This window comes from Passer domesticus, chromosome 2 (assembly GCF_036417665.1).
Source record: "Passer domesticus isolate bPasDom1 chromosome 2, bPasDom1.hap1, whole genome shotgun sequence".
Taxonomy (NCBI): Eukaryota; Metazoa; Chordata; class Aves; order Passeriformes; family Passeridae; genus Passer; species Passer domesticus.
This window is the reverse complement of record NC_087475.1, coordinates 102530735-102549673: the sequence shown is the minus strand read 5'-3', so window position 1 is coordinate 102549673 and position 18939 is coordinate 102530735. Positions and strand designations below refer to the sequence as shown.

The 18939-nt window shown below is 40.4% G+C and overlaps 1 protein-coding gene across 37 annotated transcripts in view; it reads left to right on the top strand.

Annotated features, from left to right (window-relative positions):
- ZBTB20 (zinc finger and BTB domain containing 20) overlaps positions 1–18939 on the top strand; it is a 469842-nt gene that overhangs the window by 220268 nt on the left and 230635 nt on the right. Inside the window, exons 1-2 of one of the 37 annotated variants that reach the window (XM_064410194.1) lie at positions 6727–6805; positions 7009–7078. The exons of 33 other annotated variants lie outside the window; for them this stretch is intronic. The gene's annotated coding sequence lies outside the window, so the exon portion shown is untranslated. Of the gene's footprint in view, positions 1–6726; positions 7079–7918; positions 8029–18939 lie in introns of those variants that run through there. 3 more of the 37 variants (XM_064410195.1, XM_064410200.1, XM_064410197.1) reach the window with 3 other exon arrangements.

Genomic DNA, 18939 nt, shown 5'->3' with positions numbered 1-18939 from the left:
GTGAAATTCTTCTGGCAGCAGTCTTGTCAAGGGCCACAATGCGGTAGATGCCTTGGGGACATTTTACTTCATAGGTTACTGCTTCATCTAAGTTTAAATTCTTCAGGATTGGACTAAATCTGTTTAAGAGAGAGCACTCCACAAAAGAAAAACATGAATATAAGGGGAGTGTGTTAGACAAATAAGACAAGGGTGAAGATTAAAAGCACAGAACATAGTTAAGAATTGTTTTCTTGCTGTATAATGTAAAGCATCTGACCTTGTCTGAACAGTGTGATGATCTGTATTTTTCAAAGGACTGAGCTACTTAACCTACTTGTGATACCTTGGTTATTCAGGTCTGTCTGCCTTGAGCTTGGATAGATACAATGATCTTGTATTCCTTGAAAATATCAGTACTGCAACCCTGTAAGTTTGAGATAGATCAGTGAATATTTGATCACCCATTCAATGGAAGTTGTGGTTCTGCAAACTTTGGAGTTCTCACTCCCATTAGAGGTAAACAGAAGGTGACAAAGTAATAACAATTGGAAATTCTTTCCATTCATTTGACCACCTAACCTATTGTTTATGTTTTTAAAACCAGAAAAAGGGTGTTTTGTGATACAGAAAAGCTGCTTTAAGTAAATATATATTGGGGCAATAGTGCAATAGTGTTGTCGGTTCAGTACTTCTCTGTAAACAGGCCTGTGGCAAGACAGACAGAAAGATATGCTTTGTCCAACATCTGTCTCCTGTATTCACTAGTATTTTTTACATGCTTAATCACATAAACTATTATATCAACATAAATTAAATTTAGTCTCAAGAAGACTGATTTAATCTGAAGAATACATTTTGCACCAGTCTTGGATGTGAAAGGCTGGGATATGAAGGTATTTAGGCCTTAAAAAGTACAAAAAAAAAGGTCCCCCACCCCAGAGCTCAGTAAATAAAGAAATAAACCAGTTTATGTTGTGGACACACTCTCAATATTTCCTGCACGCTGGTGGAGCAGCGCACATCACAAAGATAATAATATAAGCAGTAAAATACCCCAAGCAAACAGAAAGCATCTGTAGGTCTTGCCTTGCTGGCTGATATTATTGGGATGGTTGTTTTTAGCTTACCATGTTGTTAATGCTTTGCAAATGTATATGTGCATGCTGAGGGTTGGTCAGGAATTTAACTGTGTTCCTGCATTGTGCCTGGATGCCTGCAGGTATGTAAGAGCACAGGAAATGTACTCAAGAAACTATTAGACCATGGCCGGTCTACCAGCCCTAGTCACAGGAGAATGTAATGGGCCATAAACAGGATGTAAAGAAACATTTGGAAAGATGTTTGGAGAAGTCCTGGCATGTAACTCATGAGGTGTTTGTTAGTGGATGTCCCCACATTTCTTGTAAAAAACAGATGAAGTTCCCTTGAAATGTGTATTGAGCCTCATCTAAGCTCTCTCCTTGGCTTTAGCAGGCTGGGGATCAAGTTCACGTTGGAAATTCTCAATTCACACTGCTGGATGCAGTCAGAACCTATGACTGTTGTTCAAGCTGTCTTCAGCCCCAGATCAGCACTGGCAGTACAGCTCTCCTGGATGCAAATACAGAAGTTAGAAAATGTCCAATGTTAACTTGGTTTTAAGTGTTACTTGATGGAATCACCTCTGGGAGCATGAGTTTGGGGAACCCTGAGATCTCCTGATCTTTTTTTTCAGTCTTTCCTTGTAGAGGTAAATGGGCCATTTTGCTGGCAAATGGCAATTGTAAGCATAATTCCAAAAGGATTCTTCATAGGATTTTAGCAACCCAGGTAATGAAACCCCACTAAGAGGGCAGGCTCCCTTTCAAGAATAAACAGTCCTCAGGTCAAGAAGTCAGAGACTTTCCCTAAAGTTAACTTGGGCAAAATAAATTAGTTTATCTCACTGGCTCCAAAAAAGCTATTAGCAGTACACATCCGTATAATTGTCTTTCTGACTGTGTGCATTTAGGTTAGTTCTGGATTCCCTTTTCATACTCAACTGTTTAACAGAGATATGGCAGCAGCTTCAAAAATTGCTGATTCCTGTCTCAGGCATAACAAATTTCACAGTATATTCTTTAATTCCTATTTCTAGAGCAGTTTGTAAAGCATCTTCACTTACAGGTTTTTAGTATTCAGTGAGAAAAAAAATTTGGGAATAGAGTCCCTCAGGTAAGGGGCCTGTTGCAGAAGTGTCTAAGTCCTTTGGTCAGTGCACTTTACAAGAACTTCAAATTTTTGCACTGAAGCTTCTGAAAGGTTCATATAAAAATGAGATTGCTGTATTTATGCGAAGATCTTGATATCATCTTGCTGTTATGTGAGGCATTTAAGAAATCCTGAAATAACTTTAAAGATGAAACAATGGGAAGCTGCTTACCTCATGACATAATAAGGCAAAATAAGGTCAGGAAAAAAGTCATGGTTTCAGCTCCAGCAACAGGACTGAATAAGTTATTTGTAAGAAATAATTTATTTGCCAAATACAGCTTTTCTTGTCCCATCAAATATACACAAGTTGATCAGTCTCTTAGATTCAGGAATCATTGGAATTTATTCGATGACTGCTTTCAAAGCTTGTATTCTATGGACTCTCTGTAAAGAGAGGTGAAGGAAGGATGGCTGTGGTTTTAATACTGTTTGCAAAAGCCTATTCTGTAATTTTCCTCTCTGGCATCCATCTTATAAATTTGCATTACATGATGCCAGGCATTTAGGAGTCTATAGTTTTGATGAAAGGGAGTAACAAGTTCAGCTTTCATAGAAGAGTTAATGTTCATGCAGCAAGGGTTAATGTTTAGCAGATAGGAGGCTTCGCACATGTTTCTGCATCCTCAAACATCCTTCATATTGTATTTATTTTATTAACCCTATGACTGAAGTAGTAAACAATAAATAGAAAAAGGAGATCATGATGTTGCATGGATGAAGTGAGGAACGGGGTGTGATTATTTCATGAGTGCATTGATTCAGAAGCTCAGGGTGAAGCTAGATGCTTCTTTTCACTGCATGTAAGGGCAGAAACATGTCATAAGTAGTTGCTGGTATGCTGCATTTATGAAAGGAGCACAGCATTCACTTTCCAGCCACCAGAGAGTAAAGGAAAGACAGAGAGCTGCAGACATCTGTTACTGTGTTTGCTTACCTACCCCTGTTCCTGGAGGTTTTGAAGCAGGATTTGAAAAGTGCATGTGACAGTCATTGTTTCTGGCCATACTTTACAACAACTGACTGACTTTAAAGGGCCAAAATTTGGACCTGCATTATTTAGCCAGTGGTACATGCAGGGCACTGTCAGTGAAAAGGCTGGGAACAAAATTTAGTTCCTAATTTCCTGTCTATTATTTAGTACATATCTGATTTGAAATCTATTTTCTGCATACCCTTGCGTGCATATTCGTTGGCACATGTGCTTCTTGCCATTATGGGGCAGATCCCATAGTTTTTCTGCGTCATTAGTACAGAGAGCCAGTCATTAAAAAAAACAACAAAAAGCTTATTTGCCTGAGCCGTTAAGATTTTTTCTCACAGTTCTGCCTGTGGCGCCTGTCACTAGCAGTCAAATAAGGACAATTTTACCATTCTCTCCTGCTGCTCTAATTTTTTTTTTCAGTGCCAGTACATGTATTTGTTATTCTTTATAACTCCCTTTGAAGTTGGGAATCCAAGGGGAATCTAAAACCGACCAGATGTTTCTGCTGCTGGAGACACAGAAGACAGCACGGATTAAGTTTAACTGAAACTTAGTTCTCTACAAAACCCCATTACAGTGAGAATTCTTCCTCAGTTAGTTTTATTTATTATTTATATTTGCACTTGCCATCCTGGGTAGGTGATACCTCAAGTCATCTGGCCTGGGAGAAAAATGGATGATTTATCCAAGTAAATAGTGTATCAGCAGCTGCCTGCGTTGATTTCCCTTATGGGGTTTCAGTTCCATTACACTGCATATTTCCCACCCACACTCTTTATACTGTATTTCATGTTGAGGAAAATCATTCCCATCTCTGTAACTTCTGAGAACAGATATGTGGAACCATCCAGGGAGAGGGCAGTGCAACTCCTGTCTGCGTGGGTAGGGGTGACATACTTAAGAAGGTACTGGCCAGAAAACAGCACGAGATTTTTAACTCCTTCTCCTGTCATGGCTGAAAGATGAGAGAAAGGAATAAAAGCTGACATGGGAGATTGGGTATGAGAAAGAAAGGTTGTGCTAATCTCCTCAAAGTGAGAACAGCAGTTGTCTCTCAGGTGGGAAAGGACAGGAAGAAATGGTTTTTGTTTACTTCTGAGTTCAAGTAAGATGCTTTTGCAGCTGCAAGACAAGAAAAAACAAGAAAAAACAAGAAAAAAGTTTTAAAACAGTCTGTGATATGAAATATGTGTAGTCCTGTACAGTATCTATCTCCGAACTAGGCGATGGGCAACCCTGCTGGCCTGCTTCTGCAGTGATGAAAAATAACCCACGAGAGAAAGGAGTGCATGTTCAGGCCACATGGATGTCCAAATGGGAAGGCAGAAGCAGAACAAGACCTTGGTCTCTCTTTACCTTGGGCATGGCTTAAGATAAAAATTGGATCCACTTTCAGATTTTAAACACTTCAGGTTTCTGGAGTACTGGTTACCAAGTTATCTCATCTGAGCTTGTGGGACTGCCTGTCCCTGTGTCCGTCTGTCACACCCGTACGTAGCTGTTGAGTGTGCTGATAGTGTTCAGCTGAGTCAGAAAGAACTGAAAAGCTGATTTGTTTTCTACAGAATGGGTATCTAAGGAGAGGAGAAGAACTCAGAGTAGGGCCCCTGCTGAGGGAAAAACAAGCAGAACTTATCATCTAAGCATGTTTGGCAGAGGACAGTTGGCTGGCCAGCACAGAAGAGTCACAGCACAGGCTGTCTTCTGCTCACCAAGAACATTATCTTTGTTCTGGGAGAGAAGACAAAAGACAATCGTACTCCTCTTGTCTGCTGCTCACAGGCTCTGATTGCAAATCTATAGGAAGACAGACTTTATCAGTATCTGTTTCATGTCAGAGCTTGTTAGGGTTTTTTGAAGTCCAGCCCTCTTTCGTGTTGATAAGTCAAGGTACCTCTCTGGCAGATAGCATTTTCCCTTTCGTCTCGGCTGTGGGATTCCAGCAGCTCTTTGCTGATTTTTCTCTGTATGGATTCACTTCACTGTTTCACACCAAATCTCGCTCCTTCCCAAGTCTTGATGTCACAGCCACCATAACTGAGAAATAATATTGGACTCTGCCTAAGTTTCTCTTTTAATTGGCCAGATGGATCACTAACACCTTCACTGAGGCAGTGTCCTCCATCATTAGCTGTTGGAGTTGCTGCCTAATATTGCAAGGCCCTGCACACCCCCCTAATTTGTTTTTAAGCTGGAAAATCAAAAGCCTGGTAATTGCATAGAGCCTCCCAATAAACACCAGGTAAAACGCATGCACTGTAACAAGCTCTCTTCAGAGCAGCAAAAGGGAGTGGAGCAAATGATTTGCTAGCATCTATACTTACTTAAAACTGCTTTTCTTATTTCAAAATATAAAAAGAAATTAGGTCCTGGAAACACTGAATGATTTGGGATGTTCTATAAGGTTTTGAGGAAAGATAAAAAGAAAAAAGTAATCACATGTTTTTATATTTTTAGGACCTGAATTTTCCAGCTTTGTATTAAAGGGAAACAGGTTAAAATCAGAGAATTTTGAACTTCTGTATTTTCTCTTTTTTATTTTTTTGTCAAGACATCAAGGCAGATGGTATGAAAAGCATTTATATTGGTCTCTCTGCTGATGGAGCTTAACCTAATAATCCAGGACTTGGAACTGGGTGCTTCAATAAAAAACACTTCCTGAGAGATTTTTCCACTCAAAACACTAGGAAAAGTTTTTTAATTGACAACATCAAAAATTAGTATCCTGCCAGGACTACATTTCTTTGCACCTTATTACTCAGAACAAAAGATTAATATGTTCTCATTCTGAGCAGGAGAGTTTTCAATAATTTTTTCCTTAATTAAACCAAAAATGAAGTGAAATGATTTACCACAGGATTGTGAGCATGAAATGAGGAAAAGCCCAATTCAATGTGCGATGTGCTGACCCTGGCTGGTCTGTAGGGTCCCACCAAAGCCACTGTATAACTCCCCTCCTCACCTGGACAGAGGAGAGAAAATATTATTCTTGGGTCGCGATAAGGACATGGAGAGATCACTCAACATTAACCATCATGAGCAAAACAATGCAACTTGGGGAAAATTAATATAATTTATTTAAAGTCAAATCAAAGTAGGATAAAGAGAGATAAAACCAAATCTTAACCTTCTCCTCACTCCTCCTTTCTTCTTGAGTTTCTATTCACTCCTGATTTTCTCTAACCCCTCCCTGCAGTGACACAGGGGGATGGGGAATGCAGGCTGAGGTCAGATCATCCAAGTTGTCTCTGCCAATCCTTCCTCCTTAGGGGGAGGACTCCTCACACCCTTTCCCTACTCCAGCATGGGGTCCTCCCCATGGGAGACAGCCCTCCATGAAGTTCTCCAACCTAAGTCCTTCCCACTAGCTACAGTTCTTTACAATCTGCTCCAGCACCACGTGGTGCAGTCCCTTCAGGAACTGGCTGCTCCAGTGTGGATCTCCCACAGTGTCACAAGTCCTGCCAGCAAACCTGCTTCAGAGTGCACTTCTCTGTCTCTGAGGTCACAGGTCATGCCAGGAGTCTGTTCCAGCGTGGGCCTCCCAAGGAGATGTAGTCTTCTTCAGGAACCCACAAGCACTATTGTGGTGTCTTCTATTGGCTGCAGGTGGCTCTTGCTCCACTACGGACCTCTGTGGGCTGTGGGGTCACATTCTACCTCACCATGGTCTGCACCCTGCAGGGCTGCAGGGGAATTGCTGCTCCAATGACTGGAGAACCTCCTGCCCCTCATTCTCTGCTGATCTTTGATGCCTGCAGAGTTGTTTCTCTCACGTATTCTAACTCCTTTGTGCTGCTGCTGTTCTTCAGTTTTTTATCCCCCTCTTCATGGTCCCAGAGGAGCTGTGACAATCACTGATGGGCTCAGCCTTGACCAGCGGTGAGTTCATCTTGGAGCCATCTGGCCCTGGCTCTCTTGGATATAGGGGAAGCTTCTGGCAGATTCTCAAAGAAGCCACCCTATCACCCCCTTGCTACCAAAGCCTTGTCATGCAAATCCTATATCTGTATCAGTTATTTCTTTGTCCTAGTTTGAGCACTTTATTTTCTTCTGGTGATTGCTCTGTTCTCTTGGTTTTGATGGTTTGCTAGATGTTTTGAAATTTTCACTTAACTCAGTCTTTGAAATTAAGAAATCTCAGCTTTGAAAATACCAAACTAAATTGTGATTCTGAGTTCCCCTTAATTGTGAGTACCTTGACATACAGAAAAGGCAGCATTCCCCTTTGTTCACTTATAGTCTGAACTTCATCCTATAACCCAGCTGTAGTGGAGAAAACTGAAAGACTGAAGCCAACGGATAAGAAGATAACATGGTTCAAATCTAAAATTTTAACTCAGCACTGTGCAGCCCCCACCTGCATTTTTAGATTTTTGTATGTGTGTGTTCTTGAGACATTGCATTTGAAATATATACAGGAAACTAAGCTTAGCTGGAAGACTGTAACTTATAAACATTTTCCCATGTATGTTTTGATAGAATGGTATGGGGGTGTAGGGCTGGGCTGTGGATTTAGAAGATACTTTTATGCTTTTGTAACACAATCCATAGTCCATTTTAGACTTAGTTCTGATTAACCAAAGATATTCAGATGTGCTATGAAAGTTAGCAAATAGTAAAACTGGTTCCTCAGTATTGTGACACCAACACTCCAAAGCAGCCTGACCAGGTGGGAGGTTACCCCCTACTTTGTTAGGTCAGTTTGTGATGTTTTTCAAGCTGTCCTAAAGTGTCTTGAAAGATAATTTAGTGTCATTTACAGTTGTCTTCTTCCATATAGGAGTGCTGCAGGCAAGAGTGTGCAGTGGAAAGGGCCAGTTCTGCCAACAGTAGGTGCCAAGGACATGGCTTACCTATTGTCAGTAACATACTGTCTTATAGTCAAACAGGAATTCTCTTTTATCTCTTGCAGTCTTGAGTATTAGACTATATAGGCAATGAGTCCAAACCAACAGGGAACCAGAGGGCAAATTTCACATCTGACTCTGAAAGTCATCATCAGGCCAAGTACTCCATCAGGCCAGTTGAAAAAGCATCTTGTTACTGAGAGGTAGGGCTGGATTTGTGTTGTGCCCAGCCCTCTCAATTAGAGAGGGAGGATTAGGTAGCCCATAATATAGCTGTGATACTCTTGAGCACCAATGGGTTACAAGTCCTTCTGCTGGTCTCAGAGTAGTGCATGTGTGAATAGGGTAAGGACTTGGATGCAGCCCCAGTACCCCGAAATTGTGAGTTATTCCAACAAAGTAGCACAGACCTCTGTGGAGCACATTCTCCACCAATATGCCGGCATTTGTCTTTTGTTGGTCTTGGAAAACATTATGCCTCCTGTTCTCAAACAGTGTCCCTATTTCCCTCATGGTTTCACAGCGGTCTTGCAGTTGTGGTCCTTAGATCTACCTTTCTTATATCTCCAGCTTGCCCCATGGCCTCTTTCATCTTCCTTTCCCTGGGCGATGGACAGATTCTGAGCTCCTTCCTAGCTTGCTGTTGCTTTGTATCTGCCCTCTGATTGCGGGTGCTGGTGTTCTGACAGTCTACCCAAATCCTTCGTTGCTCAGAGGAAATAATAACTCTCATTCAGCTGCTTTCTTAGCATTTATTGTGACATCCAAAGACAAATGCAAACTCATCTCTAGAATCATTATTCTCTTTGAAGAACAACAGATTGTCAGGGGAGACATTTTTTTGTGTGGATTCACTTAGAAGTTCTGTCCCCTAGTGTGGTTCTCCAGCTGCCCCTGTCATATCCTCCGTTGTTGTTTATCCAACTTTTAATAATTTCCTTTTCATGCTAGAAAGGGCCACATAATTTTCTATGTGCGCATGTATTTTGTATCTACTTCATGTTTTTTCATTTCTCTCAATTCATAACATACAAAATGTATAGGAAAAGGCATTCAGTGGAATAAGTACATTTATTATTTATGCATGGTTTGTATTTTTGGCCTAAATTTTGTTGAGTGCCTAAGGATTTTGTGCACCTCTGTTGTGGTGCACCAGTTTAGTTGTTCTCTTGCAGTGGGTGATTGGGAATTTGCACAGAATAGTTTTGTATTGCACTGTATAGCTTATGTTATATCATGTGGTTTGTTACCCCATTTCCCCATCACATGGCCTTTGCCTCACCTGTCCCGGTACCCCCTGGTGGTCTCTCCCTGGGTTACCCCTCCCCTCACCACTCCTCACTGGTGTCCCATTGGCCCATTGACCTCTCCCTCTATACCCCAGGGTATAAAAGCTCCCTGCCACCAAGGAACACTCTTTTTTCTCCCATGGGTTTGTCCACCTGATGTGTGTCTTGGAAAAAAGGACAACATTTCCCACGGGGAGGAGAGCACTTCTCTAATCTTTTACCATTGTCTATGAAGTATTGTGTGGGCAAGGGTCTATAGCTAGCTGGAGTGCACCCCAACAGCCCAGGAAACACGTTTCTTCACACCTCTATTTAGTCATCCAGGTATTTCTTAATCACCTCACATCATGACTAATTTTTGGAAGAGACACGCTGATTTGTGAATAGGGTACACCTTCTTCTCTGTAGAAACAAATGGAGGGGGACCCTTGTTGGGGTTACTAGGAGAGGTAGAGACAATGAACTTTGTTCTTCTGTAATCAAAAGAAAGAATATCACTTAATATTTTGCCAACCACATTGCTTCCCTCTCTGAGCATCAGCTATTTATTTATGTTTTCTGGATCACCAAGGCTACTTTGAGATACCAGTGTAATACCTGAATGGCTTTGGTTAAATTATTTTAGTTTTGAGTCACCTCTGTGTCTGATGGGGGATCAGACCTGCTCTGGAACCAGTTAGAGGTGGTAGCTTAATTTTCTCTATTAACATAAGCTTTCACCTTAAAGTGTTGAGATCAGCATAAGGCTTGCCTTTACAGGAGCATGCACAGATATGAGGGTGGAAAATTTCTCAGAGAAACTGTCATTTGAGTTCTATGGGTAGAGTAGGAATGTTGTTTATTCTGCTTCTGTTCCTTTTGCTACAAGGTTTATTCTGCTTCCAAGCAGAATAAACCTTGTAGCAAAAGGAACAGAAGAAAGCAGCAGAGAGAATGTCCCTCCAGTCATGACTCTGGTTTTGACAGTTTAAACTTTGGGATAGCATGGGGGAAAGAAAAAAAAAAAAAAAGACCCCCCCCCCGCCAAAAAAAACCCACAACAACAACAAAAAAATCAACCAACCTACCAAAAAAAAAAAAAAAAAACAAACAAAACAACCACCAACACCAAAAAAGATGACTTGCAAGTAATCAGGTACATCATCACTGGTTGTGGCAGGGAACAGGGAAGGGAAAAACAGAGGAAAATCAGTGGGAAACAGTAGAAAGTGCAGCGCTTGTCCTGCTGCAGTGAGGCAGGACTTTTTTGGCTTTTTTTTTTTTTCAGTTCTGTGTCCGTAAAATATCCCAAACCCATGTAAAATGTACTTAAGAGGAAAGCTGAACACCATACCAGTCTGAAACACCTCAGCCCTGGGCTGTCCCACACTTTGGCCCCACTCTTGCAGGATGTGGGGAAGCAGCAGCATGTTCTGCCTCCCACGGACAGCAGGAGGGAGGCACTGGGCATCGAGGGCAGCTCAGTCACAGTAACAGTGGCCTTCCAATGAGGTTAGATAGATGCCAAGGTTAGATTGACCTGAAAGTGGAAATTGTGAATCTGAGGTGAAAATGCTTCCTCGTACTGGGATCTCTTGTGTGAGTGTCAGATCTCTGCCTGGCTGTGCGTTACTGCACAGCTTTTCTTTCTATGTTTTGTTTAAAATTTACCCCAAAGTGTTTGCAGTGTAATGGTGATTTTTCTTTCTTGCATTAACACAAGTGTAAGCTATGTGTTGGATTTATAAAATAAGGATTTTACAGGCATGGAGCACATCCATCTGTGTTACATAAACATAGATACATTTTGGTTTCTTTTTCCTTTCCTTCCCATGTTTATGCTGCACAAAGAACTTATTAAACCAGATACAGTTATGGCGTTGTTTGCTTTAATCTGCACAAAATTTTTAAATCTTTTCTCACATTATAACATATTTATCTGCCGCTTTGATGGCAAAGAGGAATTCTGTAGCTGTGAGCAGAGGAATATGAAAGGTATACTGGCTTTCCTGTGAGAGGAATATGAGAATATTCACTGACAGAGGAACTCTGAGGAACAGTTATCCCAAGCTGTGTCTTTGACAATGCTGTCAGATTTTCCACTTCCATGAGCACAGCTGGGCATGTGGTGCCAGGGTGAGAAATTCCACAGTGGCTGGAGGCAGAGTGCATTGGGTGCTGGCCTGGCTTGGCAGTGTTGGAAGTCAGGAGCTGGGAGCTGGAAAGAAAAGGATGACTTTCTATAGCTTTGAGACAGTAAGGGGGGAAAAAGCCCCAAACCACCCGTTTGGAATGTGAGGAAAGAGTCCTTGGAAGATGCCCCTTTCCAGACTTCTGTGCCTCAGAGACTGAGTTTGATCTTGAGATTCAGGTTCTTAAGATACCTGTACTGTATTCTAAGACATTTGCTCCTCTACCTCCAGCTAAAGATTTGGTTTTGTGCAGCTTATTTATATATCTGTTGAAAGCTTTGGAGGTTAGTTTATTTATTTATTGAATTTTCTGTATCACTGGTACCTAGGAATTTTATGGTTTGGGTTTGTTGTTGTGATGTTTGGGGTTTTTTTTAGGGGGAAGGGTGGTTTGACAGGTTTTTTTTGTTTTGTTTTGTTTTTTTTTTTCAATCCAAGTATTTGGTAACTAAATGTGGAAGCTCTGAAGGATAAAGAAGTGATGCAGGTCTTACCCCGGTGGACACTGAAGTCTGAGGTCTGTTTGGATGCAGTTTCAACCACACCTGGTTTTGCTGGGGTCAGTCAAGGCTATTGTTTCTCTGACTTATACCAGTGTTTTAGAAAGACTTCAAGATGATTGAGTTGGTTGCATCTAGAGAGGCAAGGAATTGAAGAGGTTCTGAACAAGCAAGAGAGGAGACAGCAAATTCCTGATTTTCTAGTGGTCGAAGTACTAGGGATTGTTTCTCTTGTATACATCCTATTTTATATGTTCCTTGAAATTAAAAGTTGGATCACCATATGTTACACTTTCTGTTTTGAGCATTATGTGCTGTTCTTCATAACTTTCAGGATTTCTGGTTAGGAATGGTTTACTGAATACTTGAGTTTGATTATCTTTGGGACTCTATCTAAAATATTACCTTCTTAAATTATCATATAGATTGCTTGCTATGTCAGGTTGCCTTGACTTTTAGCTACTGTTTTGTCTTAATGTTTGGAAGGAATGGTCTATTTTCTCATTCTTTGTATGAGTTGTTTCATAGAGCTGTTCCCTGGCCTACCTTTTTAATGTTTTCTAATTTCTCTGTTGAAAACTTGGGAATGCTGGATAATTCCCTAATCAGGCAGACAGCTAAAATAATGGACCCCAAAATGTAGGCTGTTAATTATTTTTCAGTGCAGCAGCAATGTAATGTGTGACAATGGAGCTTTTTGGTAACAAGTGAAATAATTTTGGACGTACTGGAGACTAGAGTGATTAGCACTTAAATAACACCACACTTCTGAGGATAGCAAAGCACTTCATAGCATTTAATGAAGGAGGCCTTCCTTACATACCCAAAGGATGTACTTTGCTGTCTCTAACTCTGTTCACAGGGAAGAGAGGAAACGGTTCAGGGAGAGGTGAGGGACAAGGCAAAGTTATAATTAGTGGTTGTACTGTCTGATGATAGTAAAGCATAGACCAAAAGACTCAATTTTAGTCATTTGCATGAACCCTAGAGGGACCCATTCCCAGCAGGACATTTCTGCAGCAGCTACTGCTTTACCAGGCTGGACACAACCTGACAGCCATCCCCCAGCCAAGTGAATGGTGGCTGGCGGGGGAAAAAGCCCTTCTGCAGTTTCATTCCATGGCTAAAGAGGGAAGAGAGAATATAAGCACTTTGTAAAACCATGAGTAGATAGCTGCTTATGGATGCAGAGGTTGGAGGAATGCAAGAGGAAGGAAGAACATAAATGAGCTGGTGTGTATCTGAGGGGGAGAATTAGTGCATGTTGAACCCAAAAATGGGCAAAGGAGAGAGAGGCATGGAATACAATCATATTTGCTTTCAGCTACTCAAACAGAAAAACTCATTTTCTTGTGTAATCACCACTGAAAATCCAAGTATTTTGCTGCTAGTGCTCGGCTCTGAAAAACCAAGTTTTCTACCTGTGTTTTGCAACACTTTTGAACTGGACACACATAATGAATATCACCATGTTGTGGCCTACCAGTATTATTTCAGGCTAATGGTCAACTTGAATTTGTTAGCCTTTATGTGGAAAAGGTTGAGGCCATTGGCTTGTGGTTACCCTAGCTAATTGTTTTAGCAGTTTAAGAGTACTGTGAACATCTTCTCTGTGTGCTCAGCCTGTCCACAAGGAAAGGATATCAGACCCCAGAGTCACTCCTAAATTCCTTTATAAATAGCTACAGCTGGTTTGCTGTGACATTTTTCCTTGGTAATTGCAGTTAATATGAACTTTAAGTTGTATCAAGTCCTAATGTTTTTCTTTTTACTTTGCCTTCAGCAGTATTTTTACATCCATGAACTAAGGATTTGTTTCTAAATTTTAAGAGAAACCTCCCTAAGCGTAGAAATACAAGACTAAATTTGATTTCTAGTCATTAATACAGCCTTAATGCAAACAAAGTGGGCATGAAGGGTGATAGCTGTGCTTGACTCTTAGGCTTGACTTTGGTGTAATAGACAAACTCCTTTAAATTCGATATTATGGTCTTACGAATAGCCAGGGAAGAAGGCAGGTACCTTCAGACATATAAATTTAAAAATTGTCTTACTTGAAAAAATACCATCACTGTTACAATTTATTCACTGCTGAAGCGTACACAGAGCTGAAAAAGGACTGTGCTGATTAATGAGACAATTATACACATTAATACCAGATTAATCAGACCTCATACTTTTAAGACAACAACATAAAGACATAAATACAGTTTTGAAAAGCATTATCCTATCTCTTGTCCCTGGCTGGCTTGGCTGAGATGTACATAATGATGGTTGGACTTCACAGTGCTAAAGCACTGTCACTCAAAACAAGCCTCACGCATTCCTAATTATGAAAACGAAACAGCAATAATCTCAAAGACTTAACCAAGCCTATGAAGGAACTTTCTGGTTGGCTGATACAGGATGGCGATACAGGAATGATGATACAGGAATGCCACCAGTCAGACCCATGCCATGGGTTCTAAGCTATTATGTCCTGGATCCTGAATAGATGCAACATGAAAAGTTTGTCTTTGGGATCCATATTTGGTAGCAGCCTGGATACACTCTCCTGACTTTTTTAAAAACTATGACTCACATGCAGTTGTATCCGACCCTGACATAAAATGCTGTTAATGTGAAATAATGAAAGTTTTAAAAGAGATTATCAGAGATTTGGCTATAAGCAAACAAACATACACTGAAGTCCCACTACTGCAACCAGCCAGCAAAAGGGTACCTCTGAAAGCTCACACATTTACTGCATAAAACACATTTTCAGGCAAAATGTTTCTTTAATTATTAAATTATTAAATGTTTCTTTAATTATTCCTGTCATAGAAGGTGGTCCTTGGCCTGGTTTCATATTGTCTCTGCAATGTGAAATGTGTTAGCCTTGAGCATGTAGCATTTGCAGCTGAGTTTGGAGGCAGTCTCTTTTAAGCTCAAGAACCTTAGTGTTTCTCATTTCAGGGAGTCTTGTGCACAACAGTATTGTGTTTAGTTGTGACTATCAGGTTGTACCACCATTCTTCAGGGCTGGCTTTAGCACTCCCATGGCCCCATGGCTCCTCACTGGCTCTTGAGAGGCTTTTTGGCTGTATGTTTTTATTACTTCTGGGTTTTCCAGTCTTAGTGCAGTTTTCTTTTTAAATGGTAGACAGAGCTGACTTGTGCTGTTGACTCCGTGACCTGCTTCTCATTTCAACCCCCACCTGCTTAAAAAGTTTAGTAGTTGGCACAATGTCTTCTGGGACTGATGTCTGAGCAATGGACCATTGAAAAGCAAAATGAAATATAAAACTCCTTTCGTGTCACGAGCTCTGGATCTGCAAGTGAACACCTGCTCTGCTGATCACTGAACCTAGGGAAGGGAAGAAAGAGGAGGAATCTCTTGAGACTCAAAATGACCTACTGAAAGTCAAATCCCCATCTTTCTTACTGTATTAGCTAATAAGAGTAGAAGTGAAAAATGGCTCTTTTTTTGTTGTTCTTCATATGAAATACATTGAAACATCAGGAAGAAACTAAGTAGTTCAGTGAGGAATGAATGGTGCAGGCTATGGATTTTTGTTTTGGTTTTATCATAAACTCACTGTGTGGCTTTGATCATGTGTCTTAGTTTTACCCTGTATAAAGTGAAGCCTGGAAAAATACGCAGTGTGGGTTTTGATGTTACACTTTATTTATATAGATTCCCAGGGACCCCACCGTGCTTTAGTGACTGTCCCCCTATTATGGCAGTGCCACATAGACTTCAACAACTTAGAGCTGAGCTGAGCCCTGACAGGTAGAAATTTCATTATGCTAACTTTCCCCACAGCTAGCTTCTCCCATCAAAAAACAAGCCTTGCTTTAAGCCTCAGTGAAGTAACAGCACATTTCTGGTTATCTGAAGAGGCTCAGATATAGCGGAATGAATTTATTAATGGTGTATTCCCTCACAGCAAACAGATTTGTGCTCTCCCATAATTAAGCACTACAGAAATAGTACTTGTCACCTTCCCTTTAGAGAAAGTGAAAATAACCACCGTACAATGTTAGGCAGTTTTCTCCAAAAATAAAGTTTTATTGTTGAATCCTTGCAAGTCTTATATTAACAAAAGCATATGTTTTATTTTCTTGGATGTTAATACAGTTTTTTGTTTGCATATAAATGTTCTTGTGAAGTGTTTATACCACTCTGAAGGAAAAACACTGTTCACACATGAAAATCTGTAAATGAAACCAACTTAAAGCAAAAGTAAAGCTAGCACATCTGTTTTAATATCTCAGAGAGTAAACCAGATATGTGTATATATAATATATACACGCTAGTAGTAGATGTTAAATTAGATTTTAAGAAATTGTTCCAGCTTAATAGCCTAAAATGTTATTAGTAACATAGATAAGGAAATTACTTAATAAAAAATATATGATTTTTAACCTGACAGTGTCCCTCTTAATTAAGCTATGAGATCCTTAGATGAGTGATGTTATAACAGTGCAGCGTGTAGCTTCTATTATTTATAAGACAATGCCAAAGAGCTAGCTCAAACCGATTAAAGCAAGGAAAATCTCGTTGAAACTTGCCATTCTGAGCAAGAGAATGCTGAATCTTTCTAGAGAATTCATGCAGCTTTGGCATCTCAAATATAGTACCCAGCTAGATCGTTCCATGCAGGAATTGCACATTAAGGGAAAATAATTATAATAATAATAAATTAGTAAAAAGCAAGATCTTGGCAGGTTTTGAAATATTAAAAAAAAATCCAAAAAATTTCATTTGTGGTGATGGGTGCAATATAAGTTAGATATCTGGGTATCCTCACCTACCATACAAAGTCAGCCCTACTAGTGCAGGGAAGGGTTTAGCACTGAGCTGTGCTGAGGCCTGTGAGTGCTCCGAGCTGCAGGCAGCCACAGGGCTGAGCGGGGAGGATGGAGTGTGATGGGAGGATGGATGCTGTGTGATGGGAGGATGGAGTCTGAAGGGAGGATGGAGTCTGATGGAAGGATGGAGTGTGATGGGAGGATGCTGTGCGATGTGCAGCAGGGCTGTGTTGGCACTGGGCACCTCTGAATCATTTCCGTCCATCAGCGAGCTCCCATTCTCTACGACAACCAGGGAGGCCAAGATTAGCAGCTCACCCAGGTCCCAGCTGCAAGCCCAGCCCAGCCCAGCCCAGCTGAGCAGTAAAACAGCAGGATCCCTGAGAGAGTTTGTGATCTCCAGCTTGCAAATTGCTTTTGGAGGTCCTGTATCTCATATCTTTCTTTGGCTGTGGATATGTCTTATGGTTTTCACTGTACAGAAATTAGGAATAGTGCCTGGTTCTGAAGACAGGAAGGCTAGTTGCTGTCGATGTAAGTGTTTTTAGAAGAATAAATATTGCTTTTGTTGATGGTTAACTTATTATTACTGATTTTTTGTTTTTACCTTTGCCCTGTTATTTTATCAATTAGGTACTTCAGTAATTAAATTATCTACAATTTAAACAAATAAATAATAAGAAATCTTAAATCCCAGAGATATTGAAATCAATCATAAATATTTTCTTTCTGGGTCCCTGATTTTATCCTAAATATCAAAATTGTTGAAGTATGATTGATTAATATCTCTTACTTTCTCATTCCTGTTCCTACCACTCTTGAAGGCTGTAAAAATCATCAGTTATGTGGAATTTCAATTAAACTGAATGCAGCATGAGCAGGTTATAGAGAAGAACTTGTAATGTACTTGCAACTTTTTTCCTAGCCTGCCTTCAGAAAAATCCTTAGCAAATAATGATGTAGTTAATTTTAAAGGCTTGATTCTGGGAATATTGTTGAAGCAGTCGAAATATGAAATTGCTAAGCAGATATTTAAGAAAATACGTCTAATATCTTAACATGATTATAAATTTAAGCTAGTTTTCCATAGTTGTTCAAGCTCTAACCCCTAGAACTGGTAGACTATAATCATGTCTTATACTGATCATGCTTGGCATGGAAAATGAACGTATGCAAGGCTTAGATTAACCATGCACCACAGATGTATTCAATGAGCCTGTTTCCTGTTTTGCTTTATAAGCCCCCCCCAATCCAATCCTTTAGAGACATTTTTATCTGCTAATAAGCATAATTGCAGTCATTCCTGCTGTCATTTATAAAATTATAAGACATTTATTTAGTCAGTTGTGGTGTTTAAGGCTGTTAAGTTTCCCTGACCAGAATTGAAGCTCTGCTAGCAAATGTTTCTCTAAGACTTTAGTGGTACACCTGGTCTCCTGATTCTCTCTCCAGCAGATCATTAATCTCTGATGAGGCATTTACCATGTAGAGGTTTGTACCAGAGACACAAAAAGTTCTGTTTCCCATCTCTATCTGCTTTTATACTATTTGTGGTTGCATGGAGATGATCCAGTTTTCCCGAGTCTTTCAGACTGTGGATATAGACCCTAAAGCCTGGAAGCTTTCAGCACTGTACATCCGTGTGAGCAGAAATGCAGATCCAAGGGGGGTTCAAGCAGAGAAATAAGGTGTGTGATATCTTGCAAATTGAGTTAGACCATTTCAGACGAATGGAAACCTGCTGATGAGGCTGCCATAAATGTCACATCTCATCATAGAAACAAAGAATTGTGTGGGTTGAAAAGGTCCTTGAATGAAGATCACCTAGTTCCTGACACCTGCCATGGACAAGGACACCTTCCACTAAACCAGAGTGTTCAAACGCCATTCTCAAGGGAAACGTTCTTGCAGCCCTTCTGCTGTTCATGATAGCTTCTTGGGCTGCATCTAACTTCAGCCTTCATTTCTCCTGCAAACCATTTCAAAACTATTTTTTTTCCCCTTCTGCCATATTTTTAAACTGCAGATAATGAAAACAATTTGATGGATACACATGGAGACCAGAATTTCTGTATTTATTCTGATGTTACACACAAAGTGATTGACAGGCTCAGTCCCTTATTTCAAGAGTTGAGCATA